At 38.6% G+C, this 20,024-nt stretch overlaps 1 protein-coding gene across 11 annotated transcripts in view; it reads left to right on the forward strand.

Annotated features, from left to right (window-relative positions):
• Positions 1 to 355: 355 nt before the first annotated feature.
• Positions 356 to 20,024, forward strand: part of ATF7IP (activating transcription factor 7 interacting protein) — an 82,133-nt gene continuing 62,464 nt past the window's right edge. For 9 of the 11 annotated variants that reach the window (XM_059472231.1, XM_059472232.1, XM_059472233.1 and 6 more), the window contains exons 1-2: positions 356 to 520; positions 2,052 to 2,156. The gene's annotated coding sequence lies outside the window, so the exon portion shown is untranslated. Of the gene's footprint in view, positions 521 to 761; positions 801 to 2,051; positions 2,157 to 20,024 lie in introns of those variants that run through there. The other 2 variants (XM_059472225.1, XM_059472228.1) reach the window with 2 other exon arrangements.

Genomic DNA, 20,024 nt, shown 5'->3' on the forward strand with positions numbered 1-20,024 from the left:
GGGCTTTTGAAGGTGTCACAGAGGCTGCAGGGCCACGTAGTCCGCAGTCCTGTGGTGGGAAGCTGCGAGAGGGAAGGGAGGAAGGAAGGAGGGGGGGTTGGGCCGGCTGCTCCCGGCACCGCCCTTCGGTGCTCCACAGCGCCCGCTAGCGGCAGCGGCCGCAGCGCGCCCCGGCGCTTAATGCGTCTACCCTTGCACGGCTGCGCACCAAGGGGCGGGGCCACTGCTCATTTAAATATCACGGAGGCTTATTTGCATGCCACCAAGATGGCCGGCCCTGCGATTGGCCGGTTCCGGAGCAGTGCCCCACTGCCGGCCCCTGTGCCCACGGGGGGGCGGGGCAAACTGAGGGAGGGGAGGAGACACGGGGTTCATTTGCATAGCGGCCCGGCGTGTGCGACTGGGGGAGGTGGTGTTTGTGCCCGGGGCGCGTTGCGAGTTTGAATCCACAGCGGCGGCGGCGGCAGCAGCGGCGGCGGCGGCTGCTCGGGCGGGAGCTGCCGCGGACGCGAGGGCGCAGGTACGGCAGGGCGCGCTCGGGGCGCGGGGGTCGGGCGGGCTGGGCACGGCACGGCACAGCGGCGGCCGTGCTCGCTGCTCCGCGCGGCGGCGGCGGCGGCGGCTGCAGCGGCGGCGGCTGCAGCGGCTGCAGCAACAGCGCGCATGCGCCGGAAAGCTGCAGCGCTGTACACGCGCATGCATGGGAGCACGTGACCCGGCTCCAGTGCAGCGGCGGTGGCGCGCGTGCGCGTCCCCGTTGCTTTCGCGCGTTGGCGGCGGCGGTGGCGGCGCGGGCACAGGTAGGTCTGACGGGGGCGCGTACCGGGAGCAGCGGGCACCCGCATGGGCGCGCCCCGCCTCACGCGGCCTGGGCGAGGCGAGGCGAGGTGAGGGCGCGTGTTTGGGTGGGACAGGGGCGCGTCGGGCGCTTCGAGAGCGTTTCCTCGCTCCCTGCCGGAAATGGGCTGGCCTGGCCTGGGTGGTTGGTGCTGGGCGCCGCCGGGAAGGGCCTCACCGGCATGGCGGGCGTGGGACATCGCAGCGCATGGACTGTGGACGCAACGTGGGGAAAGTATTGGTGGTGTTTTTACACTGGCAGACAACAGGGCACAATTTTTGTACTTTATGGATATGCTTGTTCCTTGGAAACCAAACAGTTTCTGTATGGGAACAGAGAAGGTCGAGTTGTGCTTACTCGTGTGGTGTCACCAGTAAACAAGGCCCAAGCGGCTCCTCGAGGTGTCATGGCCGCCCACATCAAAACATGGCAAAAGAGTTTAAGCCATGTGCTAAGTAAAGAACGTACATTCGAACCTCTTCTCATCCTTAAGGTTAAATGTTTTAAAAATCCAAACTTCTCCCAGTTAAGTGCTTTTTTCTTTAATTCTGAGGCCTGGTGTCGCTCTGCCCTGGAGTAGTTTTTTCTTTTAGCAAATCCATCTTTCTGGATTTTGCAGTCGTTGGCAGATATTCAGTGGAAATGCCGATAGTAAGATATTTTATTACTTAACAGTAATCTTGAAATCATTCTAAGTAGCATCACATGACTAGGTAGACTTAGCAGAAAAGTTGGATGGAAACGTTGATGGAAAAGTACCTGCTTAAAATAAAGGGGTGAACAGCTCTGCTATTCTAGGAAGCAGTCAGTGAGCTTAAAAATGCAGGCTTCAGTCACAGAAAAACATCACTTACACCTCTAGATATTTGCTATGCTAACCAGTGGAAGTAAGAGCATGTTAATGGGTATGTTTGCTTAATATTCCAAACTATACAAAAAATGCAGCATTATTATAACTAGGTTTTTTAGAACTTATTTCTGCAAGATGAGAATTTTTTACAAGCATACTATTTGTCTCTCTTTTGCAAGTTAAAATACATGCTTGCGCTTGTTACAGTTCATAACACTTACGTTCGTATTTTCAAAAGCAGAAAAGTGAAGAATGTTCGTAATCTCTGCTTAAATGTGGAATGAATAAATATGAAATCTGTACACTCATCAGCTATCAATATAAAAAATAAGTGGTGTTCTAATTAGGTGCTGGTTTTTGCAGTCCTACAGGAAGGTATGAAGGAGAGTGTTGCTGCAGATACTAAGAATTTCTTGGAAGAGAAGAAACCAAACACAAAAACCACTGCTGTTTGATACGTGATCTTGGGTAGGTAATCTCTCAGTTTCAGATCTATGAAATGGGGCTAATGATTGTTGTTAGGCCAATTGTAAAATATATTTGTTAACAATTTCATGAGGATTTATGCATTTTATGAATTGTGGTAACTGCACCCACTAGTTATTTTTGACATATAGCAGTTATTATTTTATATGCTCCAGAACTACCAAGTTAAATTTTTATGTGTGTGTAATCAAGGGAGCATTATATTAACAATTTTGGATTCTTGTTGCATTTTTAGTTTGGAGAACTTAGTATATTTCTTGAAGTAAACCGTATTTTTATCAGCTGCAACCTTTCTACCAACTGTAGCAGTGCTGAGCTGATGCTTTCTGTGATAATATGGAACAGTGTTGTATTTTGTTCTATGAAGTAATTTACTGAAAGTGCTTTGGATGTTGTGTAGACTTAAAACTAATCACAGCACCGTTCATTTGTAAAATGATTGAACAATAACTGTATGCATCAATTTAAATTGATATTTTGATGACTTTTTTGTGAAGCCATTTATCTTCTACCCCATTTGAAGTCTGTTTTCAAGGAGATGCTGATTCTACTAGATACATCTTTTTTGCCACGTTTCCTGTACCTTCATAAGCTGTAGCTTGTCTTATTGTACTCATTTCAAAAACTTACAAAACCAACATTAACTCTAGCATGTGAATTTCTCTATAAAAGCTCCTTTGGTAATCCCTCCTGTGGGGACGTAAAACACATAAGCATATGCTTTCCTACCATCATGGAAGGTGATTTTTCCAGCCAAGCAAGAGCCTGAACAGCTTAATGAAAGTTATTAGTTAATAAAGTTTAAATACTGATTTTACTGAATTCGGTGCAAACAAAAATGTTTTACATGTTCAGTGAATTCTAAAGTACTGATATGCTGTTAGTAACTCGATTTTCATTTTCCTTCTATTTGCGTGTGTTTCTTGTTACTAACTAGAAATATTTTCACCATGAAATGGATCTGACTAAGCCAAATACTGTATTTTGTTTTCAAAGTAAAGTAAAAAAAAATAATTTCTTACTATTTAGATGTTTTAACGATGTAAGTATTCATTAGGTTTATTTCAGCTTAATTGTCAGAAACAATACGTGTGGCAAAAATGTGAAGTTCATTTATGGGATATAAGCAGTAAGGCCAAAAAATTCTTTAAACCGGTATGTCCTTCCTCAATAGTTTGCATGTTAGTGCTTTTCTTCTTTCGTATTTATTCTACTCCTGATGGGTTTTTTTGTATTAGGGGTTAGTTCCATCTTTACGTGATGAATTTTAATTTGCGAGTTATGGCAATGACGTGTTCATTGCAGTTTTCATAAGAGGTAATAAATGAAGAAAATAAGTTGTAAGTTACAAAACTGTTAAGATATTTGAGTATGGGGAGCTGGGATTTTTTTTCCCCTCCTTGATGTTTTTTATTTAATGCTGCTCTTAAATGCAATGAAATCTAATGTTATTTTTGCAGAACATCACTCATTGGTCTCCTTGGTTTTCTCTAGTACCTGACATTACTCTGAGGAATTGACCTATTCACATAAAATAAGTGGGAGTTTGTAAACTGGTCAGCATAAATGCTGTTTTCATTATGTATATTTGAAGTCCTGGTGTTTCAGTTCTACTCACTGTGCTATGTGTTCTGCATGAAAAAGTTTTTCTAGTTCCACTGTGCTGTAAGAAGCTGTTTATCAAGCGGCAGTGACTTAACTAAATACAGGATGGGAGTAAGCTAGGGTTGTTGTGTGTCAAGTTCTTTTTTTTGTTGTTGTTTTGTTTGTTTGTTTTGGCAGTTCATTAAAAGAAAGTTAAAGTGATTTCTATAATCATATTTTTCTTGTCAAGTCAGCTGTAGATTGTTTTAATCAGTAAATATGGTTTAGATATGGATTGTCTAATACCTAATTTCAAAGTTTCTCTACTTTGGCCTTGGTTTAGATACTAAAGCCTACTGGATGATGCCAAGGAAAGTAACTTAAAATATTTTGAATGCTTGGGTTAGGAGTATGTGGAACATAGTTTGTGTCTACTTTTGACTTCTGATTATCCTGTTGAGAGAATAATTTCACATGGCATTGTGAGAATCTTAGTTTTTATTAGCCTGAAAAGCTTTTGTGTATTATTGGTAGCATTTTTAGATGATTTTCATTTTTCATTCATGTTCAGCTTTTTCTAATTTTTTTTTGTATTTTTATAGTAATAGTAGTCAAATTCTTGATTTCATATGTACAGCGTGTAAGTTTTGAGAGCATTTAACTGAAGTACACTATCAGTCTACATATTAGACTAAGAGAGTGTCACTGATTGTAGATACAAAGTATTAATATTCATTATCTAAATACTGGATTTTTAAAATGTGTTATTTTTTTACTGTGGTGAACAATGGAAGCGTGATTCAGAAAGGAGAGTCTGTTTTGTTAGTGTGGAGAGTTGGTTTTGTTTTGTTTTGTTTTGTTTTTGTCTTAAACTGCATATTCTGGTTTTAATGAATACTCTAGTTCTTAGCACTGTTCTTCCTTGACTGTTTTTTTGGAAATATATGTAGGCCAAAAAGCATACCAAAGTTGAAAGTAGATTTCTCAGTTGCATGTGACTTTTACATAGTTTTGTATTTCATGGTTTCATCTTGTGTTGTATTACATAACAATAAAAAAGCCAAAATGCTGTAGGTGCACAATAAATCATAATCATAGAATGATTTGGGTTGCAAGGGACCTTAAAATTCATCTGCTCCCAGCTGCCCTGCAATGTGCAGGGAGACCTTCCACTAGACCTGGTTGCTCAGAGCCCCATCCAGCCTGACCTCAAAAACTTAACATAGGTGAAGCATTCCCAATTTAATCGCCTCACAGTACAGTGCCTCACCGCTCTCACACAAAAGGATTTCTTTCTTAACATCTAATCTAAACCTACTGGTTTTCAGTTTGAATCCATTACTTTTTATTCTATAACTACATGACCTTGTAAAAAGTTTCTTTCCAGCTCTTTTGTACTCCTTTTACAAGCACTGGAAGGTCCCTTAAGGTATCTACAGAGCTTTTCCTTTTCCATACTGAACAACCCCAGTTCTGTCAGCATTTTTTCTTGGGAGAGGTGATCCATCTCTCTAATCATCTTGGTTGCCCAGCTTTGCACTGAGTGGTTCATGTCCTTCTTGTGCTGAGGGCTCCAGAGCAGTACAGGTGGGGTTTCAGCAGAGCAGAGGGGCAACATCCCTTTCCTCACTGTGCTGTCCATGCTGCTCTGGATGCAGCCCAGGATAGAATTGGCTTTCTGGGCTGCAAGTGCACATTGCTGGGTCATGTCCGGCCCTGATCCACCTGCACCCCCCCAAGACCTTCTCAGCAAGGCTGTTCACCAGCTGTTTATCAACCCCAGCCTGTACCAATACCAGAGGCTGTGCTTACATGCAGCTTCACCTTTGCATGCAGGCATAAGTTTCAGGCTTGGATAAAACTTCAAAAAATTTGTGTGGATAAGGTTATTAAAATGACACTTAAAAATTCTGCTAGAAGAATTTTTAAGTATCCAACAAGGTTATTTTTCTGGTTAAGAAGAAAAATTGCAATTTCAAATTGTGCAACAGCCCTAATATTTTTAAAAGAAACCTGTTCATCTTTAGCACAGTAGCCCAGTTTTATGTGAGCATTGATTGACAATTGTTCTTAGTAGTTCTTGGAAAAGTTGTTCGTTTTCAGTAAATATAAAGCATAGTCAGCATCAAATGTGATTATTAATAATTAACGATTATTATAGTTAATACCTGCAAATCTTGTGAAAAAATTTGCTGGAGTGAGGAGAAGCTACCACTGTTGGTAGTGAGGGAGGTTTGAAATTATATGGTGTTCTGGGGGGATAACTTGCTGTCAGTCAGTACATAGACCAGTTTCCACTGTTCACTTGCTTGGTGTAGTAAGGCACCAGTGATAACCTGAGTGAAAAACAGCAAGACAATATTTACAATCTGTAAGAAACATGGATTCCCTAGTTCCATTCCTCGCTCCTTATCTTGCTTAGCACTGCTGGTGTATATTTTTTTAATTCCCTGTATATTCAACAGCAAGTCTGCCCTCCCTTTTCCATCCCTCCCCCCCCATCTTTCAGGTTTTTTTTCTGAAAGTAAAGACTCCCTTGCAGGTGTAGCTGAGAGCATGGTACTAACTATACCCTGCTAAATAACTGCCTGATTTTCAGTTGTAGGTCAGTTTGCATCCCATTGTAGTGGAAGAATTCACGACGTTGTGTAAATGTATGTATGTTGTATAAATACCTTCTATGTTTCTCTGGGAAAACTTTTGTTTTGGAAAGTAAACTATGCCTTTTGTTATATTTTGAGCTATGCTTGTTACAAATAATTTAAGAACTATATGTAGGAATTACTAGCACTTCTTTCATGAACCAACATCAAATCATTTGAGAATTTAGGGAATTAGGTGGCTGGGTGCAAAGTCCTTTTTTAAAATGTGTTTTCAGAAATATTTAGCTCAACTAATAGAGGTACTTTTGTTGTGGGTAACATGAATTTTTGTAATACAGTAAAAATCTTCTCCTTTTTCTAGGTATGGTTTCTGAAAATGCTTTCAAGTAAACTCCCATAGTCAACGCATAGATTTCATTAAATATATGGCTATGGATATGGGAGACAAAATAAACACACAGATTATTTTAACAACTGTCATTTTGTGTTGTCTCAAGCATTATCTTCAATTTCATGGTAGTGTCAAAAAATGCTATGGTAAAAAAACCCCGAACAATTTCCTGAACAAAAATGCATCCCTTCTCCTCTGTCAAAAGAAAAATGCCAACCAAACAATCCAAAAGCTGCCATCTTTCTTCTAGCTTTGCTTCCAACGTGCTGCACTTTCCATAAGATTTTTTTTAAAACAAGTTGCATTCAAGTTTTTTGTTTCTTTCAGGCATACGTTAAACACATTAATATAAATGCTTGCTGACTTCAGTCAATGCGCTGAAAATTTCCCTCTTTGGTCCTACCATCAAGAAGCTTGGAATAATGAAGTGTCCTTAAATGTTGTGCAGACTTTTGCTTTTCTGAACTTCAGTGCTGTTTGTCTCGTGATTATGAGCTTTTTCTTTCCCCCAGCAGTTTAGCTAGTGTTTATATGTGATGTCCCAAGTGAGAGCCAAGATGTTTCTTGAAATCAGTGTACTGGCCTTTGTGAAAATAGGAATAAAAAGGGGTTTCAGTAGATAGTATTTAAAGACGACAGTTGAATTGTGTACAAATAGTAGTTTCTCCTTGATTTCATCAATGTAAGAACTGTTTTTTCTACTTAATGTTAACTAACATATAAAACCCCACACAACAAAAAGATCAATAATGGAAGAGAGTAAATTGGAAAAGTGGATAGGATGTGGTTTGGACACAGGGACTTGTGGATGAGACATAGCTAAGTGATTTCTACGCATCTAATTTGAGCAAAAGAAAGTATTCATGCTTCGGTTGTTCTCTCCTGCACTTGTTATGTTTAAATGCTTAAAATCTTGCCTGAATGGACAGAAATTTCTGCCTGCCCTTGATCCTTCAGGAAGGAGCCCTGGTATGAACTGTGGCTCTATGTTGCGGTTCTTGTTTGATGTCCATGAGAAATTGGGAAAATGGAAGTCTTGCTTTAATTTATGGCTCTAGTAATTGAACTTACTGAGATGATATTGGAATGTTTTGGCACGTTATCAAAAGAGGCCAGGATTAAAGGTTGTTTGGTGTTCTTATTGTAACATGTTAAACTTAACTTCCATTCTCTAGTCTTACAAAAGTGCTTTATTTTCTTGGGATTTTGACTAGAGAGTGTACTTTATTTTCTTGGGATTTTGACTAGAGAGGCTGTATAAATGCCCTGCTAGGTAGCAATGAAAAAACTGTAGTCCCGTGCTAGTATAGAATTACACATTAGTGTGCGTGCAGTCTAACATTTCCAGGGCTAATAAACCAGTTTCAGAGGACTTAATCCATTCATAAGTCTATGTTTATTTAAACAACAGGTTTTATTTTAAACACACTTTTGTGTGTTAATGGAGGTCTATTGAACTAGACATTGAAGTTAATTAACGCATGTGATTTCTTTACTATTCAGAAAGATATTTTGCGTCCATGTGTCTGTATTAATGTATTACGGCCTCTGCATGTTCTTGAAGCTTTCTGACAAAGCAAGACATTTGTAGCAACAGGACTGTGACATGGATTCTGTTTTCTGTGGCTCAGGGAAAGCATTCTGTGAAATTTTTTTGCAAACTTGTTGGTTTTGCCTGTTCAAACCTATTTAAATCATTGTCATCCATATGTCAAGCTCCAAGACTCAGCGTTACATAAAACGCAGTGTTGTACAAGTGCAACTTTTGGATTCTGTGTTAGAATGTCCCTATGGTTTTGATGATATTCTTGAAATTGCGAAACTTGACATTAGAATTAACATTTTGATGTACATATTTTGTAGACATACTGAACACAGAATTCTATTAAAAACATTGTCACTGGGGAAATCAAAGTATATGTATATTTGTTATACAAATGGAATATTTAAGTTTAAATTTTGGAATCTTACAAGTTATTGTAAATTTGCACAAGCTAATGGTGTGGTATATATGGTGCTCAGAGTAAGCAACATGGGGTATATAATTAGATAATACAAAATTTATCTTTTGATTTGGTTGTAGACCTGATTTTTACTTTAATACAAGGTGTTGGTAAAGGAAAACTTCATTGTAATGGATTGTTTCAAATTAGCTGTAATGAATTTGTTCTCCAATGTTCACGAGTGTTTTTTGAGAAATACGTTTTTTGAACTTCAAGTATATTTTTAGTTTTCTAAATCTGTACCGTACTATCAGTGGAGCTGTCTCATATGTGGCATGTGCCCTTTCTTGTACTGCAGATCATGGTAATACAAGGTCAAAAAGAAAAGCCAAATAGTGCGTTTCACCATTTTTTTAAGTTAGAAATCCTGGCTGTAGTGCTGATGAGTGCATCAGACAACTACTGCTGGCATGATTAATCAATCCTGAAATAACTAGCTACAGCTAGCAACAGACATGCACAGTTACATAAGTCTAGACCTTTTCATAATTGGAGCGGTTGGAGGGCATGTTGTTCTACTTTTTAGGGGGGAGTGGCTTACTATGTTGGGCTAATTTTGGATCACAAAGATTATTTTTTGTTAAAAGGCTAGGTGTAGTTCAACTCTGATTTTCTTTGGAATTGCCCCATGGACTCTTGCAAGTATTTTGTTGTGAAGTAGATAAATTTGGATTATGCAGAAGTGAGGCAGATATAGAGGAGCTTCCTCCAGAACTGATCCAGTGTTGCCTCTATGAGAGTGCGTGATTGGTTATTATTTATTATATTATTATAATTAATATTATTATTTTCATTGCCATAAACAGATAGTAGAGTGAAACCTGTATTGGATTTAATTTTGTGGTAAACTTGTGTCTTAGGTTAACAACCCCATTGTCCCCACCATAGGTTCTCAAACCAGTTCTTCAGGAACTCCTCTGTTACGAGATTCCATCAAAATTCCTTAAGTGATTCCAGATACAGCCCTTCTTTGAAAAACTTAGACAACAAGCTGCGTTGCAGTCATAAGGAGTTAGATACTTGGTTTCTCTAAGTATTGAAATTCTGGAATGTTCTTGGGGTTTTTGCTAGTTTTCCTATAAAGTGGACATCCTTTTTCCTCCCCAAGTAAAATTTTTATTTGTCAACTAATGTTACAGACTATTTTGAAGTAGATGGAGCAGTACAAAGCTGTAGATTAACTTCTTAAATTGGTTGTTTTGGTTTTTATTTATTTTTTTTTTAAGAAGCATTGAAGTGAGCCTGCTCTTGAAAACTGTTCCCTAATGTTTGTCAGCTCTGTGTGTGATCCGGCTCTGTATCCGTGACTGTTAATATGTGACATGAATTCATGAATTCTGAACTGCCTTGCAGTTGTGAGAGATTTGAAGCATGTGACACAAATCCTGGATCACCGGCCTAGAAGGGCTGCCTCTTGTTCGTTTTTGGTTTATTTTGATTTTCCCTTCACCAGTGGTGCTAAGGAAGCTGCAGTGCTGCAGCTGTGCATTAACCACTTCCTGCCTGTCAAAGAAACCACTCCTCTGCTTGCAGGTACCCACCCCTTCCACCTCTGCAGTGTGTTGCAGTGTGGTAAAGACAGAGATGCTTTGCTGTGTAAATGTTTTACCTCCTGCTGACTTCTCACTGATTGGCTTGAGTGAACGCTGCAGCCATCTTAAGTCTTATTTTCAGTACAGCTGAGAGAGCAGTTTCAGAATGGCTGAAAAAGTGCTCTTCAGTGTAGCAATGTAGCTTGACTGGGTGCAAATGAACAGAGCTGTTATCATCATGTGCTCCGGACCTTAGAGGTGAGCACCAGCTCTACTCTGCTGTGAAGCAATTTAAAACCTTGGTTAGGCATAGTTAAAATTAATTCTAAGCTATATAAAATACATTGCAATGCTGTTGTCTTTTGGTTTTTGTTTTTTTTTTTTTTTTTTTTGTCAATTGTAGTGGGTTTTGGGGTTTTGCTGATTTGTTAGTGGTTTGATTTTTAGAGTTCAGTTTTCAGGGGTTTTTTTTGTTTGTTGGTATTTGGGATTTTTTTTTGATTTGTGCTTTTTTGGTTTTCTCTTTGCTTTCACACTGAATTAATTCACAGACTTTTATCTTGTCTCAGTTACAGGATAGATTGGATGGGACAGGTCAAATATCATATTTGTCTTGCTAAAGCAATTATTTTACTTTGGCTTACCTTCTTAGCAGGCCAGAAGAGCACTCATTCTGTGCTGTCCCTTTCTCGAATGCTTTCCTCATACTTTTACTGAAAAATGAAATAAACACTTTACGAACTTCATTACATTTTTGAAACCAAGCAATTAGATTTATCATGTTTTCAATGTATAACTTTTCCAGTGGTAGATGATTACAATGCCTGTATGAATACATTAGAAAAACAGTGATTTTATAAATGTTAACTGTTCTGTAGGTAGCACTTATTCGCTACTCCAGAATAAGACTACCAATTTTATGGAATTACTACAAATGAGAAGATGGAAGTTTTGAAGTTTGTTCTTTTTTTTGTATAAATTAATTGAAATCTGAGTTTTAAAGTGTTAGTGGTTTCACAGGCCTCATGTATTTTGCTGTTGGTACTGGATGGTGACCTAGCTGTCATCCCTAAAAGTCATTAGAAGGTACTGTTTCCAGGGAGATGAAAGTTGGAGAAAAGTAATGCTCAACTTTTTTCACTGGGGAGTTGGACAACAGAAGCGAAGAAAAAAGGCATTTTTGTTCATGACTATATAATTTCCTTGTTCTGTGTCTTATAGCTAGTTCAGGTCTTCATGGGTTCTCTAAGCTGCACATAGGTTAAACCCAGAGTAAGTAAACAGGAAGCTTCTTGAAGTTCTCCAGAAATATCAGGAGCAGCAGATGAGCTTGGTGGCTCACAGTATTTTCCTGGCTGAAGCTGAATTTAGTGCTAGGGCTGTGAAAGCTAGTCTAAATGCTGACAAGTTTAGTCCTTCCTCAGAATTTCTGCACGTTAATTTGGTGCTTTCAGTATAATCTCTAACAAAGCACTTAGTGGTTAAATTAGTATTAAATATCTTTTTTCATGTATTATGTTACACAGTTAATGGCAACACGGTGTTTATAAAGACACTGAATGTTCTGTGCAGACTTTGCATGTCAGATTCTCAGGAGATGTTGTTTATCCATGTTTATTCTGTTCATTTGATAAAAAGAAATAAAGTCAATAAAATCCAGAATTTTTAAGGTGAGATGATTTAGTGACTTCAGTTAACAATAATTTTTTAAGTAATTGGTCATAGAATTTTTCTGCTTTAGGATAAGAAATGCAAGTATGTGATTAGAGGTGATAACAAGTAGGTAGGTAGTTTTTTTATCGCTAGTGGAACTTTGGTGAATTTGATTAACAGCAGATTTTGCTTCATAGTGCCTTTTTTTGATTGGGTAAGATAGTTAAGATCCCGGGAACATTTGAGTCCTTTGAAATGTCTGCAAATTCAAATCACAAATCCTAATTAAACAAATTTATCTTGATAAAATTTGACAATTTACACCACACATTTAACTCATCTAATGAATGTAAATTAATAATGCAGCGCAACAATAATCTTTCTGGTTTTCTGCAAAATACTGAGTTATCCTTACCCCAGTTTTATAAATGATTACTGACATTCCTGTGTTTAGTCAGTTATTGTTCATTATTTGCAGATGTTTGTAACTTATATTGTTCACAGGAAGCAGAAACATTTCATTCTTTGAGATGACCAAACTTCTCCTTCATAATCTCTGAAGGGGATGAAATTTTATATCTAAAACATACTTTACCATGCACATCCTGTGGTGGTTTGTTGGTTTTTGGGAGTTAGGTTTATGATTGGTTGGGCTTTTTAAAAAGAACGGCAGGCATATAAATATTGCCCAGTGCTCTTTGTTTTGTTAAGATGTCTCTGTTAAACTGTGCTTTAATGGAAGCCTGAAAAGTAGAGTATTTTAGACAATCATTAGAGTGTTTTTCATATGTATTACATTTGAATAAAACACAGTATTTTCAGACCATGTCTTTTATATAGTCCTTTTAGGGAATTTTTTTTTGCCCGTGTTTTTTTTTTTTCTGTGAGCTGAGTAAGCATATTCCCATTTTGCAGAAAATGTATGGAGTGGTTGCCAGAGCTCAGAGAAAAATTCTTGTCCCTGTGTTTCCCGTTCCCTTTGGTTTTTGTTTTTCTTTGCTTTTTAACAGGCCATTTTGAACACGGATCCATTTTTGGAAGTGCTGTACCGAATGTGACTGGCCCAGCAGGGAGCTGTAGTGTTTTGTTCCATTAACTGCATGGCTCGTGTGGTTTGGTTTGGGGTTTTGTTGGTTGGTTTTCTTTTTTCTTTCCTAAAGTAGGTGTTAGAATGCTATAAGTATGGTAGGTTTTGCATATGGTGTACGTTCCCATTTTCAGAAATCCAAGTACATTGTAATGCTTTTTTTATGATTGTACTAGTAGCTGAAAGGATAATCTCTTCTCTCTTCACTCCCATGGTGCTAATAGTTTGGGTCTTTCTTACTAATCAAAAAGAACATGAAAACCACCAAAAGTCAAAGAAACAGGGTACTTGAGTGGATGCTAAAACACCCCCCTCCCCCCACCACCTTTATTAAATACCTAAATTAGATGTTCATGCTTTGAATTAGAAATAGATGTGTGTAATGAAGTAATGGCTTCAGCTGAATTGATTGCTATACAGTCTTAATGCAAGATGTGTTGTCAGACTGAGGTCAGTATAGTTGTGTCTGTGTATTCTAGAAAAAATAGCTTTGTACTGCTGGTAGTCTATCCTTCAAGGTTACCTATCAGGAGTTAGATGAATTTCTATTAGGGTAGTAGTCTCAAATGTACTTGATTTTTTTTTTTTTTTCCCAAGAGAAATACCATTTCCAAAAGAAAACCAGTAGTTTACTCTGAAAAAATGTATTCCCTTTTCTTGCATTTTATTTGCAAAGGGTGTACTTTAAAAGAGGAGTTTCCCTGTAACAACTTTATTTTTTCATTTATACACTAACTTATTTTGATAGTATTTCACTACTAAATCACAGTTGCTTGGAACCATTCTAACATGGCTTGATTATTTTTTATGATTCTCCTTTAAGTTCTGAATTGTCTTGATTTGCACAGCTGCATCTTCTATTTTGATAGAAATTTGGGAGCAAATGATTTCAGGCAGGATTTGCAATGGACTGGAACAGACTGCTGAATGAATTCAGTACTGTTTAGTATATGGCAATCACTTTAAAACAGCTGACTTGTTCGGTTCTTTAGGTGGAAGTAAATGGTTACCAAGTTCTTAGAACTGTCTGCAATGTTAAATACTTACTCATGTTACAACTGCTATTAAACAGTTGAATTGGATCTTTATTATTTAGCTGTAAAATTTAGTAGACTTTTTAAGCATGTACTGTCTTTGAAGGAATTATGAATAAGCCGCATTATTTACTGTCTTCCATCATCTTGATTTTCAGATTGAGATCAGTCAGCTGTTTAGTAAATAACAAAATTCTGCATGTAAATTTAAGTGAGCAAAATGTAGGAGTTTTGAAGTTGATGAGAATCATCATACTGAGGATTTTCTATTTCTAGAAGAAAGGGAGTGCAACATATTAGACTGTTACAGCCTGGAACTTACCTGGTTTAGACACTTTCTCACCTCTTATCTACAGCAGAAAAGCAGATAGAATTATTTTCAGTCCTCCCTCCCCCATTTCCTGCTCTTCCTGTTCTTTCTGCTGATACAGCCTTCTGCTGTAAAATATCTTCAAATAAACCACAGCAGCTAAGATAATCGTTTGATTGACAGTTTTCTGCTTCAGAAATGTACATCATTTTCTGTGTCTTTCAAACACTAATGTGAGAAAATTCTGCGAATTACTAAACTTTTAGCTGACTATTTAGTGAATAGTAATTTGATCTGTTCTGGTTTAAAGAAGAAAAATCGGGGAAGGGAATGTCTTGGACTAGTGTCAAAAGACTCAGGGCCTTTCATTTTCATTTGCTCTGTGGTGGGTGTTTTTTTGTTTGTTTAAGATTTGTTGGTGTTTTGGTTTGGTTTGGGTTTTTTAGGTCAAGGTACTAGTGATAGATTTCATAATGGTTGGATTTATGTTTATTTTTCCTTTTTATTTTAGACAAACTTTGTCAATTAAATGCGACAATATTTAAAATGGTCTGGATTGGGGAAATAATTTTGTGTAAGTTTTTTTTTCTACCTATTTTGAGAGAACCAAACCGATATTTGAAGATGTTGTCTTTGATTATTACCTATTGAACCCATGCAGTTAATAGTAGTTCTTTTGAACACAGCTGGTCTTACTACTTTTGACTGCAACATCTGCTGTTTAAGGTTACTTCTCGTGAGGAAGTAGGAAGTCGTTTGCATGTTGAAGGAAGAGAGCTGGCTCTGAGAATATAATAGCTTTTGGGCGTTTCCACCGACATGGGCAAAACGTGCTGAAGGCAGGCAGACGTTTTGGCTTTTTCTGTAGCGCCAGTCACCGGAGTATTATGATTGAGTATATCATGATTTGTTGTCTCTGAGTCACCTACTAAAAACAAAACAAACTACAAAACAAACCATGCTTCCCCCCCCACCCCCGCCCGAGGGGAGGGGGGAGGGGGGGAAGCCCAAGCTGGAAAGAAAAAAACGCTGCCTAAACCCAGTACTTGGGAGGCTGCTGAAGGGTCCCGGTACATTATTTGGGGTCGGTTGCCAGCCCTGTGTGCAGCAGACAGAGGCTGCCGCTGCTCAGGGGCTCAGCCCCTCTGCCCTGCGCAACCGAGTCGCGAGTCGGTGCGTTTCAAACTCCCAGATCAATGGCTCCTCCTCTCTGTGAAAACGTTTTGTGTTTGAAACGGAGCTTTGTCATAACCAGGGAGGGTGTGAGAGGGAGGAAGGCGCAGCCAGGGGTGCGGGTGACTCTGCCCGAATGTTCTGGAAGCGGGGTGGTGCTTCCCGCAGACTGCAGATGCAGCGCTCGCCCGCGGGAGCTGCCGGCAAGTTCAGGCATGGATTTCCCATAGCGGACTGGAGCCTGGAACAGAAAATGCTCCAAGGCTCTAATTTTTACAGTATGTGTTTTAATGTGTTAAGAACCGTAGTGTTATTCAGGTATTCGTGCATAACGCAATAGAACTGGGGGGAGGGTAGGACTATGGCTATATTTGGGAAATACAAGGGGTTTAATTTTTTGGTTTTTAAAGCAGCACTGGTGCCCTTTCTTTTTAAGCTCAGAAGCTGTTAATCCGGTGATTCATTCTGCAAATGACCACAGAATCACTGAAAGATGTATTTTGCATGGGCTTAGATGCGCTAGCATACACAGATCAGTCTGAAAGTAAGGCAAATCCAAATATATAGGTAACATTAAAGAGATGTTACTGATTGTCACTTTAATGTGATAGGCATTCTGGAAAAAATTATTAGCTTTCCCTTACAAATGACTCTGGTGTTTTGGATGCAAAAGGTGAGGAAAAATTTTAACAAGTTAGGAGTACTTTACATTGCTAAATATTTTCAGATACAAAAACAGTATCTTTTTGACATTACAGATTGCATATTGTGTTATTGTATTGCATATTGTGCTCAAATAACCTAGAACCAGCCATAATGAACAAATTATGCTTGCAGCAGATATAGCTTTGACACTGTTGGCATCCTAAAGAAGAACAGTGCAGGGAACTAGAAGAGACCAGGGCTGTAAATAGGCTCTTGTGGTCCTGAGATGCTCTGCCATGTTCAGATTAATAAGCATTCCTGTCTCCATTACTTTGCTTTTTCACTAAGTGGTGCTAGGCTGCTATTACAGCTGCCTGTACAGCTGCCTAAATGTCTAGCTAGCCAAACTTGATTTTATTTAGGATAAATTTATGTTTGTAACTGGTATAATAGTGTACCTATTTGCAGTGGTTCTTTCATACCCTAAGAGTTCTTGCAAGGCAGCAGGTGAAGAGGGAAGAGCTATGGTGAATTAATCCTTTACACACACACACTCTTACTCTTAAAGTCTAGCCTCTTTTTTCTTTCCCAAAAAAAATTACAGTGACTTTTAGAACACATTTTTGTCAAATGTAACCTATTCTTCTATTTTAATTGAGCTTTGACTGGAAGAAAAAAGGTAAGAATTTTAAAATTAAGTATTAAAAGTCAAAGTGAGGCTGAAATCCAAGCTTCTGCTGCTACCTGTTACTCTACCTTAGAGGTACTTGAAAAAATAATTATAATTGAGAGTTTTTTTTCTTTCCCTCCTACATCTAACTAATTAAGAAAAGTTAAATGTGAAACAGAGACAACAAATTAAATGGCCAGACATGTTACTTGTCAGTATTAGGTTAAAAATGAATTTGTCTTACTTGGAGCTAATATTTATTTCTTGTTGGAAATTTGCAAAATACTGGAAATACTAGGTTAAGAATACCTAGTTGCTGAGTGCAGTGTAATTTTTCTGGTGTTATTTCTGTTTCACAATGACTGTGAGCAGTGTGTGTGTAGCATCCTGGTTGAAACAGGCTGCAATTTATTTTGCAGTCACTATTGTCAAATTTTATTTATATGAACAATGAGAGCAGCACTTGATTTCTGACACGGATCTGGATTATTAATAAGCAAATACCTAGAAAGGTATATTCTAGAACCCGTTGGGAGGGGCAAGGCTTTGCTCAGCAATATCCTGCTCCAATTTAGGCTTGAAATCAGGCCCCTTTATGTAAATTTTACTGGCGCCAGCTAGCTGTAACTGCAGTCTGGCTCCCTGTCGGCAGCAGCGAACATGTGTCATGGATTCTCCTTCACACGGGCTGCTGGAGCACTCTGGTTTCTTGACAGAAAAAGCAGCACTGATGAATGTGAAAAGATGTACAAAGGAATCCAGGTGTAATTAGATTGCTAGTAAGTGAAAATACTAAGGGAATTTCAGCTTTCTTGGGTTTTTTCAGTGTGCTGTCTTGTGCTGTGCTGTAATAAATCTTTGCCTGTTGGTACTACAGTGTGGTGTGTGGGAGGTACTTCACTGCACATAGTTGCTGCAGCACTCATAGTTGGCAGCACAGAAGGCAGTACAAAGAGTACAACTGGAGGCACTTGCAGTTGCAACAGTTTCCTTAGAGGCTGTGGCGTGCTCAGTGAGCTGCAGGGGCACTCTGACGCAGTCAGCTACTATGTGGAGAAGTAGGAATTCCAGCAGGCTTTAACGAACAGATGTAGGCTACTAGCTGAGAGGTGTAACAGCATAGCTCAGGCTGGCTGAAAACCAGTACTCATGCTGCTGTGTAAACAAAACAAGGTCTTAGGATCAAGATGGCCGACCTGGAAGTCTACTTGTAGCTCATAATACTTATGCAAATGAGCTGCATGTCAGTGGCTTACTCAGAGAAGGAAGCTCATTTTGCACGTGCCATCTTCTCACAGGTAAGAGAATCAACTCATTTTCTGCATTCATGTTTTAGTGAACTTGGAAGTTAATTTTTCATTTAGGTCCCACCCCCTCACTTGGCACAATGCCAGGAATTAAATTTCAATGCAAGTGGCATTTTCTGGGAAACCCAAAAGTCATTTGTTCTGGTTGTAATTATATTGGGGCTGCTGTTTTTAGGGGAAATGTTACCTAGAATTTTTTGTAGACTATTTACTTCAGTAAAATTAAGTAGTTAAAAAATATTCAAAATTTCAACATGTAGTTTTTGTTGGTAATGTTACTGCTTTTGTTTGATTCCAACCTCTACTGTTTTGCTAGTGTGTTATTTTTGTCTCTGTAGTGACACTGGTTGATGCACACGGAGGCTTAGCAATAGTGAGAGCTTACCCTGGAGGGGGTGCAGAGTTGACAAAGTTGAATCCACCAATTGTACTTCGGCTTCGTGGTGTTATGAAGGATCATTGTCATCCTGGTTGTAATTTGAATTTTCTTCTGTTGAGATTACAAAGCTGTTAAAGCAATTAGATACTGAACTGTTGTCCATGAATCTTTTACTATATATACTTTTGTAAATGCCTATACGTACATTTAAAAAAGCTGATTTTTGTAAGAAGGGAACTACCTTAGAATAGGGTGTTCTTATGATCTCTCCCCCTGAGAGGACAATAACCTTGCCTTAAAGCAGGAAATTTTAGCAGAATTGAAGTGTTGTTAATTACATAATATGCTCTATTGTGGTTATGCATGTAGTGCATGAAATGGCTGCATGGGGCAGACGTGCTGGTTCTGCACAAATACATTTATGTTGTTTCTATGTTATAAGTTGAAGTAATGACAGCGTGGAAGACTGGAAAGGAGAGATGGTAGGAGAAAATTATTTGAAAGGATGGTCACTGACCTAGAGAAAAGAGATAATTGGAGATGCATTAGCAAGCCAACAAAACATGGCCACTTAAAGGCAGACATCAGCTCCAGACAGGGATGTGGAACTGGAAGTAGAAAGGCCCATTTTGGTTGAAGGAAAAATAAGATTAATTGAAGAGAATGAAACTGAAGAGGTCGAAGAACAAAGTAAGCAGATAAATAATTACAGGTTAAAATGGTAGTGATAGATATTAACAGTATTGGAGGCATTCTGAAATAACCTGGGAATTAAGGCCAATAGGGTAAATATACTAGGAAGGAGAACCAGAACTGGTTGATATTGCAGAGGGGAGGAATTAATGGTAATAGAGAAAGGTAAACTTTCCCATTCATATGGCAGAGAAAAATGCTGCATGCCTACAGTATGGGCCAAATGAGTTGCAGTTTGTAGACAACTCATACACTTCGAAACCTTGGATAGCTTTTTTGTGCTAACTTAAGATTTTATATGGACAGAATTTTGCTTGTCTGCTTATATGCATGTCCAGACTGCAAAAAGTAAAAAATGGGCATGTGTGAGAGAGATTACAAACACAAGTGTATGGTACATTTCCCCACATTAAATTACACTATAAACCTTTAACGCCTATAAAGTTTTCCATAAATGTCAAATTCTGTTAGAACCAATCTTGCTTTCACTGCTATATGAAGGAAACTGTTTAGGGTCCCTCCCTCTTTTCTGTGAAGTGTGTTAGTATGGTAGAGGAGAAATGGCATTGAGTGGGGCATGAAAAAAGTAGAAAACTGATTAAAATAAAATGTTCCTGGGAGGAAAACCATGAGTGGTAAAGCAAACAATAACAAATGTGATATTTGTTAAGAATTGAGAATTCTAACAGTAATGTAGGTGATGATGATAACAAAATCATAGTGAAAGAAAAAAAATATATCACAGTAAATATTTTGGTGTTACTTTAGAATTATTTTTATGAAAGT

The sequence above is a fragment of the Ammospiza nelsoni genome, chromosome 5, assembly GCF_027579445.1.
Source record: "Ammospiza nelsoni isolate bAmmNel1 chromosome 5, bAmmNel1.pri, whole genome shotgun sequence".
Classification (NCBI taxonomy): domain Eukaryota; kingdom Metazoa; phylum Chordata; class Aves; order Passeriformes; family Passerellidae; genus Ammospiza; species Ammospiza nelsoni.